Below are 16,068 nucleotides of genomic sequence, written 5' to 3'. Positions count from 1 at the left end.
CAAGGTGTACACAAACCTTAAGGTTCTGTATCGCCACTTCTGCTCTTTGGTGGGTTATAATAATCAGTAAAAAGTGGAACAAAGGAATTAATTCAGTATTCTGTGCCCTGAGGAGCAGGTGGGAGCACTGGCAGTAGTTACAGCAAGACTTACTCAGTGCCTCCAGTCCTTGCTCCATCCTGGCCTCTGCACACAGAGCTCAGCCTCGGGCTCCTGCAGGGTGTAAAACTACAGAGGGCCCATGTTCCCCACAAGAAATGGTGTTTTCACCATTTATTTCTTTCTCTGGTTGCAATAAGCCACCAACATCCGCCTTGGCCAAGTCACCCCGAGGTGAATTCTTTGTCTCTGCCCATAATTAATGTCAATCTGTTTACTGTCACTTTTAAAGTCTTGCAACGTGCCAATAGGCAGAGTCAAACTTTCATGAGTGCAGCACCTCTGAGAGGAAATGAAGCTGAAAATAATGAGGACAAGAGCTACTGTATCCTGCTGCTTTGATTAGCGTGAGCATGAAACCTGAATTAGGGCTCAGATGGAGAAATTCCAAAAATAAAAGTGTAATAATTTAAGGTAGGAGCTGCAATTCCTAGGAGACCAAATCTCTTTCTTCCTATGAGAATGTGGAAAATGTTTGAGTTATAAGAATTAGTTGCAGTAGTTGAGGGGTTTTTTTTGGAGAGCTGAGGGGTTTTCTTGATTTTTTTTTTTTTTAAGAAAGACCTTTGATAATCATCTGTTCAAACCACCTTCTGCAACCCAGAGCAGCTCCAACACTAGATCAGGTTCCTCAGGGTGATACCCAGCTGAGCTTTTAATAAACTCAGTTGAATTTTGAATAGTAACTAATAATTCTTTTTCTAATTTGCTAGAGGGAATTTGTAAGGCTAAAATTAAGAGATTCCAAGACCTAGTCCTAATCACATTGAAGTCAGTTGGATGCTTCCTGATTAACGGAGGTTTGATTTATTCTCACCCAGGTTTCCTGCACAGAGTTTCCTCTGACTTCTATAAGAAGACAATGAAAACAGGGATAAGATGAAAGGAAATCCACCAACAAATCTCTCAGCATCATTCACATCACATCTTCTATTGGCTCAGGGGCTTACCTGGTTTTTAAGCAGCATCAGAACCGGGACTTGGCACCTATCAATTAAATAATTTCCCATGCCAATTTACGTCCTGTGCCTCACTTGTGTTTTTGTTTCCAGTTCAGCCACTGAAGTTGCAACAAGTACAAAGTGAAGGTGATCTGGTCAGATTTTACAATTCTTTTGTATTGCATTTCTAGTCTTCTGCAGAGATTGTTGCTTTGTGCAGAACAGTTTTGGAAATAGATCACCTGAGGAAAAGAACACCCTAGTTTGAGCCTCACTGGGGAAGGATATAGATTTCTGGGAAACAAAAACCACTTCAGGCAACCTTCATTATTACCTTTTTCCTACTGTTTTTGGATGACAAAACTCTGCCAGTTCTTGGGAGTGAGAAGGGTTTCCCATGGGGTTGATAACACCACTTGGAATGAAATAAAGCATTTGTCTACATCCATGCAGAGCTTATGGAGAAAGAAATCAGGTCAGATTTTGAGTTACCTGGATTTAGTAGCCTGGTAAAGTTTTGGGGTTTTTTCATTTTGTTATGGTTTGCTTAAATATTGAGATCATAAATATCAACTTCCATAATTTGGACAGAGGAGTTTAGTGAAAAATATAGTTTATAAGTATGGATTGTTATAACGTTTTTGATCACAACTGATACCAGCAGCCTGTTTTCATTACCTTTTATTTAAAAAAATATAATAATAAAGAGGGATAATATCTGTCTTGAAGAACTGTCAGTGCAAACAGCTGACGGAGCAGAAGGGAGAAATGTGAAATGATCTCAGCTTCCTAGAAAGTGAAGAAGAAAGGAACCAAAAGCTATTTACAGTCACCGAGAAAGTTCACGGTTATGCTGAGACTTCCTGATCTCAAGACATCTGGGAGGTAAACAACGGAATATAAAACCTGCTACTAGGGAAAGGCCAGGAGGGAAGGCATGGAAATGTCTTCAGTTACTAAACCTGTCTTTTAAAGGCTCTTCTATTCTGTGGCCACTCCTTCTGTTGGAAGTGTCAACCACTCGTTCCCCCTTGGGCAGATTCCGCGATCCAGCCCCACCCAGCGCCTCGGTGTGCATCCATCAGCTCTCTGGTGTGCCCTCTGGGCATCCAAGCATCACTCCCACCTGACTGGCAGTGGGAAGGGGTGCTGGGAATCTCCAAACAGGAAGGGAAGGGCAGAGAGGGAAAAGGGTGCAGGGAAAAGATGCTCAGGTGCAAAGCAAGAGGAGAAACGGGAGAGCAGAAGAGGTGGGAGACAATGGAAAAGTGATGCATCAGAAGTATCAGGAGGGAAAAAAACCTAATGAAATAATTCCACTGAGCAGAACCTGAGGATCACCCAAGCAGCATGTGAAAGTTAGTCCTGAAATGCTTCTTTTGAATGTAACAATAAAAATGTTATCAAAGACGAGTACATAAAAATGACGACCAGTGAAAGGTCTGCAGCTTGAGAGAGTTGCTGAATTTGGGGTATTTGTACCTTTTTGTAGAAGCCACCTGGAGTATAAATGGTGTTTGGAAGGTGAAAAGCAGAATGTAGCTTGGAATACAGAGGAAATGCACACTGGGAACATGGTGAGAAAAACTGGAAAAGGAGGTTACTGTTTGCAAGTTTTTAAGGTAAATTGAGTGGTACTGATCGCAAAAGTTCACACAAAAAATTCTGAAACTAAATTTTTTCTGTAGCAGAGGTTGTGAATTCACAGGCATCACTTTAAATCATTTTCTAATACAACATTTACAGTCCTCACCCTTTGGTTTTGCCTTATAGACCTTGCAGCAAGTAATGCAAAAATTTGCACAGGTGACAAAAACTAGACAAGGTTTCTTTTAAAGCCACTGTTCTGTAGGGTTTTATGCATTTTTAACCTTCTGAAAGATGATTAATGCCATCTCAAATAATGTTTTATGGATAACAGAACAATAGTATTTTATTCTTGCCTTATATAACTCTCTATATTTTAAGACATATTTGTCTTTTTCTTGACTTTTTACCAATTTTGAGAATAATTTTTTATAACATACCAAGTTAAAATACAATTAAATTTAAAGTAATCCTAGAAAATTCCATGACCTAGTGGATGGAAACAAAGCATGAAATGATCTTCAGGTAGAGAAAAGGGATTATTTGCTGTGAATCACCAAATCAAACACAACATTTCCAGTGTCACAAATGGAAGTATCAATGTAATTGAAATAATTACTGGGATTCATCAAGAAGGTACTCAGCTCTCCTGCCAGATTTTCTCAGAAGGGGAACAGGGAGTGGTGGTAACTCAGAGGGGAGCTAATGGACTGAGTTTGGATTTATGGGCATGAAATGGGCAGAAATAATCTATTAGCTTTTTGGGCTTAAGTTTGGGTTCTTTGCACTTCACTTCTGTGGTGGTGCTGTGAAAATATCTCTGTGCACAGCAATGTGGTGGAGGTGGATGCCAGAACTCTTGTTTTCCTGCCACAATCAAACCCCAGCTCGGCAATCCTTCACCATTATTATTTCTTTTTTACACAGAAAGCTGTAAGAACACGTAACTAAGAGAACGGGGGTGGTTTCTTTAGGCTTCATCTGATGATCTCCTTCCTTTGAATAAGCTGTTACCTCTGTGAAGCAAAATTATTCGAATGTTCATAATACACAAAAGTTTTCTGATCAATGTATTTTTTATTAATAACTTACCACAGTCAATGTAAATTGTATTAACTCCCTGGAATGATAAGAAATTCTGAACTTCAAAGATACGACTCCTTTTTTCTCCAGCCATTCATTTCCATTTCTTTTGTACTCAGTCTAATATTCTTCATGTCAGTGTGACAGTTCCATGTTCAGCAGGAACAAATTAGACTTTAAGAGTTTGCCCTGTAATATTTTCATTTGAGAGGATCTGTATGAGATCCATTCATTGCTACTGACATTTTTTCATTAAAAACACTTCTGTAGTTGTATAATAACAATGATGGCCAAATGCTTTTTTCTCCCTTCCCTCTGGCTCTGGGAAAAGTGCTTGGTTATGTCTCCAAAAAGAGGCAGATTCCAGGAGAAGTCAGTGGGGCTGCCCCATCCCTGGAAGTGTCCAAGGGCAGGTTGGAGCTGGATATAGATATATAGATATATATTCTCTCTGGAACAAGAAGTTCATAAGACATGGCCAAAGACATCAGAAAAAAGACAGTAAACTTGAAGTACATTCCCTGAAGGAAGACTCTTTGTGAAAATGCAATTTCCTTTATTGTTTTTAAGGTGCTGAAATTTAAGATGTAATAAAACATGAATACCAATTTGGAAGCATTAGTTGCTCCTGGCAACCTTGAGAATGCATTATGCTTCATTTTTCCTCTCCATCATCTCTGCAGAGGCTGAGCAAGGGAATGAGTAACAGCACGTGCTTGCTGAACCAATATACACACCTGACCTCCTTTTCCCCTTCTCAGGAACAATAAATTATCATTAAAATTATGGCTGTAGGTCTGATACTCTCAAGCAGTGCATCTCAGCTCAGGAAGAAATTCACCCTCGTGCCACCGTTTGACATTATAAAGCGGTGCATTTCAGCCCCGAGGCAGCTGAGTGGATTTCCCAGAGGACAGCTGTGTTTGCATTTTGAAAGGCTGGCATAAAGATTACCAAATTAATAAAATATTTCTAACATAAATCAGCATTAGTTTAAAGAAAACCCGGATTCCCTTGTGCAGAAGGGAGTAGAGCAAACTGCATATGATGGAAAGAGAAGGTGAGAAATTATTATTGAGCTGGGAGGGTGTCAAAATTACTTTTTAAACTATACTTGAAAAGTTCGCTTCGTTTTTTTTCGATACAGCTAATTTTTCTCCACGTCTTCCTCTAACACCACTCAGAGCTGCTGCAGCTGAGGAGTCAAGATATGTGGATGTCTGTAAACTTCAAGCAACACTTGTTAAGCCCCACTGCAACATCCAGTCATCAATTTAATTTACGTTGAGTTATTCATTAGATATTCAGAGAGAGCAACAGAGTGGAAAGAACTGGAAATCTGTATTAGATCCAAATATACCTACCTAAAAATTCACACCTGAGAGATTTCTGGGCTGAGAAAACAAAAAAAAAAAAAAAAAAACAAAAAAAAAAAAAACAAAAGAGGGGAGTTGTATTGCCATTGATTGCTACAGGGTTCCTGTATCATCCCAGATATTTAGGGAGATTTGGGGAAATTTCTCCTCACTCAGTGCACCAGAACATCTCACTCACGCTGCATTTAGCAGCCTCCTCCTGCTCTGTGAGTTCTGCCCAGGCTGTCACACCTATGATTACCTGTCCATGTGGGAGGTTCAGGCACTGAGTGTGGCAGGAAGAAGTTTGGGTTTCAGGGACATCTCTTTAATGGCTTTCAGCACGAAAGGCAAAAGAGTGGGAAAGCAGAAGATTAAACACAGAGATGCATAAAGCCTGGCAAGGAGCACTTCAGGGAGACTCCTTGCAGTGCCTGAGGGAGCTGGCAGGAAACATGGAGAGAGATGTCTTAGAAGGGATGGAGTGACAGGACGTGGGGAATGGCTTCCCACTGCCAGAGGGCAGGGATAGTTGGGATATTGGGAACCCCTGGGAGGGTGGGCAGGCCCTGGCACAGGGTGCCCAGAGAATCTGTGCCCTCCCCTAGATCCCTGGAAGTGTTCAAGGCCAGGCTGGACGGGACTGGGAGCATCCTGGGAGAGTGGAAGGTGTCCCTGGCGGAACTGGATGATCTTAGAATCCCTTCCAACCCAAACCAGTCTGGGATTCTCTGTTCCTACGACAATGATGACTCAAGACAGGACACTGGTGGTTGGGCCAGGGACGCTCTGCTCATTCAGAATCTTGGAGGGCTTCACTCAGAATTTGCTCCTTGACTAAAGGAAAGGAAACAGGATCATCATAAGTTCCATAGAAAAAAGCAAACTTGAAGGATGTTTCAAGGGGATTGTGGGAATTGGTAAAACTCCTTATGGGTAAGGGTCAAATGTGATGGGAAGGAGTCACTGGGGTGTAAAGAACTTAGAAAAAATCAGAGCAGGGGTGGCGAAGGTTTTCTCTTGCAAGTAAACAACTTGTAAAACAACCATGTAAAAATGGCCAAACTGGTGTGAGAAAACACCTGGATCCTGTTTGGCCCCGTTTGGTCCAGGGGTGGGATCCTGCTGGGAACAGGGAACACACATCTGGGGAGATCATGGGTGCACACCAGTTACCTGAGCCCCACCTCAGGGGCTCTGTGTGGGACCTGCTGGGGTGCTTTAGGCCTGATCAGCTGACCAGTAAGGCCAGGCTCAGGCCACTGGGACTGCCCATGTCCAGGTGAGTGACACTTCCACACCTGTGGAGCCTGGAGAGCTGCAACTCATCCCTGTGTTCACAAACCAGGACTCGTGTCCTTCCCACAGGAGGAGGAATAAACACACACAGTGCTCCCACCAGCAAGCACTGGGGGATGCAAAATAACTTTCTAATGATTTATTAAACCTTAAATAACTCCAGTGAGAAACTTTTACATATGTTTGATCAAGACAGGCAGAAATAGACACATCAGTGCACTACACAGATTTTCCTCTGCTCACTAGCTGATGAGACAGAGCTGCTTAGCAGGAATCCCAGGGGAGACATCATCCTTACAACACTTCCAGTTCAATTTCTCAAGCTGGAAGGTCCTGGAGTCTTAAAACTGTAACTTATAGGTTGCTATTTCAGATGAATTTTTGAATCTATTAAAGGCTTCTGAAATATCAATCTACATAAAAGAAAAAAAAAAAAGATAGAAAAACACTGCAGCAGCTGAAGTGATGCTATTCCTTGTTACTCCTTTCAGCTGTGGCACTTGCTTCTCCATCCATCTCTTTTCACTGCTGACACTTGGCCAAGGAAAAAGCAAACAACCGCCACCACCAAAAGAACAAAAAAAGGTGTTACATTTCATGTTTATTCCGTTTGCAGCAGCTTAAACAAAACCCCTGAGTGTTTGGAAGACAATAGGAAATGATCCTAATACAGTTGTTATCTGGATTCTATGTCTTTGGGGGGTTTTTTTGAGAATCACCAAATGATTGCTTGCACCACTGGCCAGTGCACCCACTTTTTTCCTAATCTTCCTTTTGCTGCTCACATCCCTTCAGAAGCCCTTTTTGTTGCCCTTCACGTCCCTTTCCAAATCCAACTCCAGGTAGGCTTTAGCTTTTCTTGCCCCATCCCTGCATCCTCAACCTGGAGCCCCCTTTGGGGTATTAGGAATGTAACTATTAAAATTAATTGCCAAAGCCTGAAAACCTTGGAAGTTTGCAGTTTTAGTGCGCTTGTGAAAAAAGAAAACAGCCTTCTAAAATAAAGGGTATATCTTGTACAGCTGGACCTCCCTGTAAGGGCTCTCCCAATATGTCAGTCACTATATTTATGATCCCACCTTTTAACTTCAACTAAAGCCAGCAAAAATAATTTTAAAAAATTTACCTCGAAGGACATCAGATCATTTTCAGCTTTCTAGAAATCAACTTCTTATCTTTTCTTTCACCAGAATTATCAAAATAGATGATTTAAAACTTCAGCGATTGATCAAAGCCTGTCCTCATTCTTCCACCCAACACAGTTTTCCCTCTAAATCAATTATTTGCCCAGATCTGCTTGCAGTGTAATACTTTTTCTGGTTTTAGCTAATTAGATTTTGCCAGGTCTTGTGCATTTTCAGTTGCTCAATCTCTATCAATCACTTTAATTGGAGCAAAGAAGCAGCGGTTTGCATGATCTTGCTATTCAGTGTAGTCAGCTAGGCTGTCAAATAAGTTAGATTGTGCTTGTTTTCCATTTTATTTATTTATTTCAATGAATGTGCAAGGCCTGATATAATTTAGAGCTACTGTTTTGATGGAAGAGTTAGAGGCAAATTAATGATTATTGCGAGGTAATATGGAGCACGATTTTGCGAGTATCAGCTACCTTTTAAATCTCCAGAAATTGGCCATTTCCTCCTTTATCTCTCCTGGCTGTATCCAAAATAACTGAAATCAGGTATACTCGTGCATTACATCTGTTTCTACCCGTTTTCATGAAGTTTGACTGCAATCAGACTTTGCTGAAGCTCAACCCTGTTCTGAAAAGCAACATTCAGTCACTTGAACGGCAAAATCCTGTTGTATGGCCCCCTAGCTCAAATTCCGCCTCTTTATCAGGGAAAAGAAACTGCCATGAATTATTACTGCACCTCTCCATCCCCCAGGTCCTGGGAGTTAAAAGAGAATAATTGCTGCTATGCAGCTAAATTAAAAGTGTTGTGTAAGCTTGGTACTGGCACCTTGCAGCTCAGTGATTTGCAGGGGTGGTTGTTTAAGGGGCTGGTTAAATTAATCCTCCGCCACTTCCTCTTCATGGATCTCCCTCTCAGTGGCGAATTTAACCTCATTAAGTGCTTTTCTATTGCCTGTGTCCACTGAAAACGGACAACCTAACAAATCTCAGGTTGACAGGGAGTTTATACGGGAAGCAGTCGGGACAATGAGCTCTGTAGCGTCATCTGTAAACAATATATTCCAATAAAAAAGCCTTCCCAAGGCAGAGATATCCCACTATCCTCCTAGAAAGTACCACACTGCTGCTATACTGCACATTTCATGCAAGAACTGCTGAGTGCTGGGGTAATTGAGCAACACACAGCTCTTCCTGGCCAGATCAGCTCTGCATCTAAAGATAAACAAGCTAAAATATGCTAAAGTTTGGTTGACTCCTGGAATACTTGGGGAAATTTAGGAGAAACATATGGTGAAACAGTCTGTCTGTATTAATTTCAAGGAGAAGTCTTTCTCACAGATTAAATGATGTAATTCCCAATATATAGTCCCCTTCAAAATTAAAACGTTTGCCTAATGCATGAAGTTCAAACAGTCCTCAAACTTCCAGAGCCAAGCCCTGGGAATTATAAGAGTTAGAGTTTCTTTATGTCACTCACTTCCACTGAATTTTACACTGAAAAACCAACTCTGCTACCAGCTGTGTTCTCCAACATTCAAATTACTCTAGAAATTAATAATCTAAAATTAGCCTGTTTCTGAGCAAAGTACCAAGCCCACCTACAGGCAGGTGCATTTATTTCTTGCTTCTAAAAGTTGCAATAAAACCGTGTGTGAGGCTGATAGCTATTTATTTATTAGTTCATTTGTGGGGGCCACATGGACAACAGAACATTTTTATCCAATGTATTTCTTCGTTTGGTGGTGAGAAGCTATTTATCAACAAAGTGAGATTTGAAGCTGTTTATTATTGTTTATTATTAGTGGTTTTTATTAAAGAATCAGCCCAAGTACAGTTATGAAAGTCCACTGGCACAGGCCTACTGAGCTAATCAAATTGATAAGCCAGCCCTAAACATCAAGGATCCCAAAGGACTTGATTCCTTCCACCAGCTGGATTTCTGGAGCCAGGCTTGCCATTTTACCTACATCTATTTTCCCTTTCCCTTTCCCTTTCCCTTTCCCTTTCCCTTTCCCTTTCCCTTTCCCTTCCCCTACCCCTTTCCCTTTCCCTTTCCCTTTCCCTTCCCCTTCCCCTTCCCCTTCCCCTTCCCTTCCCTTCCCTTCCCTTCCCTTCCCTTCCCTTCCCTTCCCTTCCCTTCCCTTCCCTTCCCTTCCCTTCCCTTTCCCTTTCCCTTTCCTTTCCTTTCCTCAGTGAGGATCATCTCTTCAATTTTGGGTCATATTTGGAAGCCTTCCAAACCATGCCCTTGTCAGCTGTGTGACTGTGTTTGTGTGGCTGTCACATCTCCTCTCACTGGTTCAGCCACTGTGAAAAGTTCAGCTGTGAATATCTGTTCTCACCAAGGATGGACAAGGGCCTGGAGTGCCAGGACAAGGGGGAATGGCTTTAAGCTGAAGGAGGGCAGGGTTGGATGGGATATAGGGAAGGAATTCCTCCCTGGGAGGGTGGGCAGGCCCTGGCACAGGGTGCCCAGAGAAGCTGGGGCTGCCCCTGGATCCCTGGCAGTGTCCAAGGCCAGGTTGGACGGGGCTTGGAGCAGCCTGGGCTAGTGGAAGGTGTCCCTGCCCGTGGTGGGGAGTGGGACTGCATGATCCTAAACTCCCTTCCCACCCAAACCATTCTGTGATTCTCTGATTTTCAAGTCTTTCTTTAGTTCCAGAGATCTTCACACAATACACAGCCCCTCCACCCCAACCAGAGGCCCAGTTTTTTAAATTCTGAACCTCCAAATCTCTCTCTGAAGTCCTGAGCTGTGACTGTAGCTTTTCATGGGGTCTGGTAACAAACATTTGCAGAGCCAGGAGTTGGACTCCATGGTCCTTGTGGGTCCCTTCCAGCTGGGGATATTCTGTGATTTCATCATTCTATGAAATGCATTTCTGGCACTGATTTCTAAATAGCGTTTGTAGACAAATCTGCATTATTTATTTTCAGGGAGATGGAAAATACGTGAAACAAACCCAAACTCTCTCTTTTCTAATAAGTATTGTGCTTGGACAAAAATGAATACAGGTTACTTTGTACTAATTGGATTGGTGTCAGGAACTGTGAAGAGGATTTTGCTCCTGCTCACTCTCTACAGATAATTCCCAGAGTTTGCAATACTCATATACAATCTGAGAAAATCCTGTCAGACTGGAATAAGTATTAATCCACAGAAATTATGCTGTGCAACCAATTGTATTTCAATCCATTTCAAATCTACCTATGTCCTTAATCGGTGGAAAATCTTTTGAAATCATTTCTGTAACCATCCAAACAGAGCAGTCTGATAATACACAGCATTTTCGTGCTGGACAATAGTACCTTTTTCTTCCTGGGAAGTTACATGGGCAGTTCAATGAATTTAGCCCAAACTAATAAGCCTGCTACATGGCAAAACAGTCTTAGATTCATACAGTTCAAGGAATCATTAGGGTTAGAAAAGATCAGCAAGTCCAACCTTTGCCCAAATTCTCCATTCTCACTAAACCATGCCACATGTGCTGGCTGCCAAAACCCATCACTTTATTCGACCATCTGTAGCATTGGACAATTTGCTTAATTGATCTATTCTGCAAAACCGCCTCATTAAAAGAGGAGACAGGACTTGGAATGTTTCTGTGAAAGATCAGGGGGATGACAGAGCTGGGGAATGGCCTCCAGGATTGTCCTGCAGTGCAGAAAGGAGAGTGAGCTGGGCACTGACACGGCAGGAGGGAAAGGAATCGCTCTGTGTTTCTCTCAGGATGCTCCCTGGGGACAGTGGAACAGGCAGTTCAAGGCTAACAAACCCCAGCTTTGGCCATGGATTTATGGGAGCTGAGGGACCTGTTATCACACTACAGCGTGGGGTGGAAATGTCAGGGAAAACTGAGCAGGAGAGTTGGAGAGCAAAGCACTGGAGGGTTAGGAGAGGTGTTTAATGATGTGGTTTCTCTCCTGATCATCTTTGGTCAGAGGCTGGGACAACAAATATATTCAGGGGAGTCTGTACCATTGCCTTTTGCTTGTGTTTTCTCCTCTGAACATGTTTTTGCCCGCTGCTGAAAAAACAGATTCTGTCTGAATGACCACTGAGCTGCTGCACTACATCTACCCTGGTGTTTGTCAGGGAGCCTCAGTGTGAAACTCTTCCATTTATCCTGCAGAGCTGCATTTATTGCAGTAAGGCTCCATCACCATTCAGCTTAGAGTAATTATTCCTGTCTTTACCCAAGAAAGCTCAGCAATCCATCTTGGCCAGGAAAAATCCACATATTTTGTAAAAAGTGGCTCTGTCAGAGCTCAAAGCCCTTACCTACAGCAAAATCCATGTTAATGTTGCAGAGCAATCTATATGTGCTTGTGTGAATGCATTACCTATTGATCAGAGAATTTGAAATAGTCAGGATGGAGGTGTTTAGAAAACCGATCATCAAACTAGTTTTAAAATAATAAAAAAGAAAAATTAAGCTTTACTAAATTCCTTCATGGAAAATTAATTTCCTAACCAGTTGTTTGTTCTTACACATTATTTCCCATCAGCTCTACAAATACAGAGCTGCTGGTCTTCAAAAATTGCTTTTAAATTATCTAAAGGCACTGCTACCACGGAGCTGGTGCCATGGAAATGGTGGAGATGGACACAGTCCTCCAAGGTTCTTGGTCACTTAGGCCTTGAGAGGTCTGTGAGCAGAGGAGTTGAAACCAATGTGAACCTTTTTATTTTCTTCAGTGTATTTTTCCTTTGTTACACTTGTGATATTTTTATGTTTCTGCCCAAACCCCCTAAAGTGGAACCTCAGCTGTTCCTCATATTAATTTGGTATTCTGGCTTCACCAAACATCCTTGTTGTCTCCTGGGGGGGAAGTTCTGCCCTTTTGCAGCCCCTTATGCTCATCTTTTCCTCAGCTTGGCAATTTTTATCACTTGCCTGTCTCCTCTTTGCTGCTGTCTCGGTGGTCACGTTGCTCATTCTTCTGTGCCAGTGTGTCTGGATTTGCAATCCCTATTTACACTCTGTTTGCAATCCCTGTTTGCAATCCCTATTTACACTCTGTTACTACACTTATTAGTTTGTTCTGAGCCCAAATATATTCATTATATTCTGACTAATAACAATTCACTGGTGTCATGTGCCTCTGCTTTGGCTGCACAGAGAGTGACTTTTGTAGCTGCTGTTGTTTGTCATAGAGACCACCCTGAAATGTCCCCACAGCCACCAGAGCAGTTTTAGTTCACATCATAAAATGAACTGCTTGAAAACCACATTTGTGCCTAAAACCCCTTAAGGCAGATTTCCAGCTGCAGACACTCAGGGCTTTACCTCTGGAAGTTCTGGGCATAACTTGAGCCACTTTTGGCCTCTCTATCAACCACATGGAACACTTTTGTGTGTGGATACCAGACAAATTCCAAATGATTTGAGGGAGGTATCCATTGATCTTGTTAATGCGGACACAACCCGACAGATGCAAAGCTTGCAATTCACCTTCTATTAAAAGAGCACTGACTGCCAATCTAGTGAAATACTTCTTTATCATCCAGAAATAAAAAGTATAATTTTAATTCACTGTTTGCAGTGTTTATCAATCCCAGAAGTTGTTATTTTTGTAGTTTATTCTTCCTAAAACAATCACTTTGTTACCCAAACAAAAAGCAGGTGGAGAAACCTATCCAGAATTATTTAAACTCACCTGTAAGAAACATTTTCTTTTCTTTGCCATGCTGCCAGGTATGCCTGCTCTGCCAGGTACAAATAATCTGAATTTATTCCTCTAGGTGCTCTCTCAGGCCCCAGAACTTCATTATGGCTATAACCTCCAACTCTTTTATCTAAATTGCTAATTGTTTGGCTAAATCCTGTCTTAAGAAGTGGATGAAGATAAAGAAGGTCTATCAGAGACTGCAATGGGATAGAGGGCTCCAGTCAGTGATGTCAGTGGCCAGGATTTTTGGAGGAGAGGGGGGAAGGGTACAGGGCTGCTCTGCTGTGAAAATATATTTAAGAAGGGGGCAAACACTTGCACAGATACTGAGGAGTGAAGGGGAAAAAGTGGGGAGAAAAAAGTGTGGACATGAAGATCAGAAAAGAAGGAGGGGGAGAAGATTTTCCAGGTGCTGGAGCAGCGTTTACCCTTCATTTTGTGGAAGAGACCCCAGCAGAGCAGGTGTTTCCCCAGAGTCTATGGAGAGGACCCTGGCAAGGACTGAGTCCCACCCTGGAGCAGGGTTATCCTGCAGGATTGCAGCTCATGGGCACTGACAGGGGAAAGTGGGAGGAGGAAGGAGGGACAGAGGTGAAATATCACGGACCAATCAGAGCTCCTCATTCTCCATCCCCTCTGGGCTATTTGGGAAGGATGCAGAGGAACTGGCATTGAAGGTGGGCTTTTAATTTATTTCTCACTGCCCAACCCTATTTTAATTGGCAATTAGTTGTGTTAATTTCCTCTAGATAAATCACTTTTGCCCATGAAGGTAATTGGTGAGTGATCTCCCCACCTTTATCTTGACCCAGGGGTTTTTCATCTTATTTTCTTCCCAAAGCTGAGTGAAAGAGCAGCTGGGTGGGTGTCTGGCAGCACAGCTAAAATTGGACAGGCATCCCAACTGAAACAAAAGGCCCAGTTTGAGAAGCTGGAGAAATTAAAACTTGGTCCCTGCAAAAGGACATAGTCCCCAGGGAACTAAACTATTTGCCTGATATAGCTTGTGAAGAAACAGTTGTCTGAAATATTGAGCCTCCCCTTTACTGCTGATGCTTTGTTTTCGTCAGATTTATAAACCCACAACATCCTCTTGCCTTCCAAGGTTTCCCCAGGAATCGCTGTCTGTGTTACCCCTCAGCCTGACCCTGGCTCCCAGAGCTGAGTCTCTGCCAAACCACGTGGCATTCTGAATTTAACTTTGACTAATTCCTGTCACTGGGAGGTTTTATGATGCTGTGGCCTGTAGGTGACACTTCATTCAATTCTGTCACTGCCCCTTTCTTTCCAACACTTTTCCTTATTCAAAATGAAGAGCAGGAGCACAAATTGGAAGTGAAAATTTCATAAAACTACTCAGTGTCTTACACCCTGGATTTTCTTGTTAGAGTGGTACAAGGGCAGAGAACTACTCGTGTTTTCTTACAGAAAACTACAGAAGCTGTCCAATATTTAAAGCTTCTTATGAACCTGGGCAAACTTTATGTCTTCTTTTCTTGTTTCTTTTTACTTACTTTTTTTTTTTTTTTTTTTTTAATGGGAAGCACATCAGTGTACCCAGTTAATGCAAAGTGTTCATTTAAACAGTGCCAGAAATGATTTCTCAAACAACAAGTCAGAACCACACAGATCTCAAAATCTGAGCACGTAGGCTTTGTTCCTCTCTAGTTTCCCAGGCTTAGGAGTAAATGTAAACTGCACTTTTAGGTGTTAAAACACGATTGGCACATAATGCAGTCTTTTCATTCAATTCAATAGTTGCAAGACAAGAAATGGGTTCTTCAAAAGAACGTAAAGGGGGAAAAAATCACAGGACATTTCAGCTTTACTTTAATAGACTTAAGATAATATGAGTACTTGAAACAAGCCCAGGGGAAACTTGGTAAGAGCAAAATGTGCAAAATAAATAAACAAATAAAGCAGAGGAACAAAACCTACACATTTTGTGCTAGATTTTAAGGAAGATTTCTCTTTTATTTTTTAGGATTTTTTTTTTTATCAAGTTTATCCCTTTCATTTTCTATTCAGTTTTTAAATATACCTATTAAAAGAATATATTGAGCTATTTCTCTGGTTGTGTTTGCTGTTCATTCTAATCTATTAGTAGCCAAAAGGCAAAAGTACCAGTGCTTAATTATCTTGCTGGTAGTATGGTTGGAGCCAGCTGAACTTAAAAGACAGGAATTGTTGATTTAAGAATTGATGTGTTATTTTAATACAGCCATTTAAACTGTTTTAAGAATAGTGTAATAGGTGTTTAAATGTTAATGCCTCATTCCTCCTTCACAATTAATTTGGCATAGTGTCCCTGATGAATGAATTATTAGGTAAAACTAATATATTCAAGCAATAATAAAAAGCACTTTCGCAGTTAAAAGGGGCATCTGCTTGTTTTCTCCAGAAAAAATGAGAAAAATCCTACTGGTAAGGATGAACCTATTCCCTTCAATTTAATTTTTAATAAATCAAGTTACATCAGCTAAGAATTTTCTCCAATAGACATTTTTGAAAAATATCAAAGTTGTTGTGGGTTAAGAGAACAGTGCAATTATATTTTCATTCTTCTGAATGGAAATTTGGAGCAAACATGAGGGACAATAACAACAGATCCAGTAATGTGTGTTTGTGGTTGGTTCTGTGGGATCTTCTCCTGCTGAGAATGCAAGAGCAAGCCACTTCATAAGATCAATAATTTCTACTGGGTTAAGGCCTACAGAAGGAAGGGAGGGAAATAGGGGATGGAATGGTAGTGGGCTCAAAGCTGTGAAGATTAAGTCACAAAAGTCAGAGAAATTCCTCAAAAAAAAAGTTTTCATGACAAATCTCTGAGACG

The sequence above is a fragment of the Coloeus monedula genome (assembly GCF_965178545.1).
Source record: "Coloeus monedula genome assembly, chromosome: 9".
Taxonomy (NCBI): domain Eukaryota; kingdom Metazoa; phylum Chordata; class Aves; order Passeriformes; family Corvidae; genus Coloeus; species Coloeus monedula.
Note: the sequence above shows the minus strand (reverse complement) of the source record.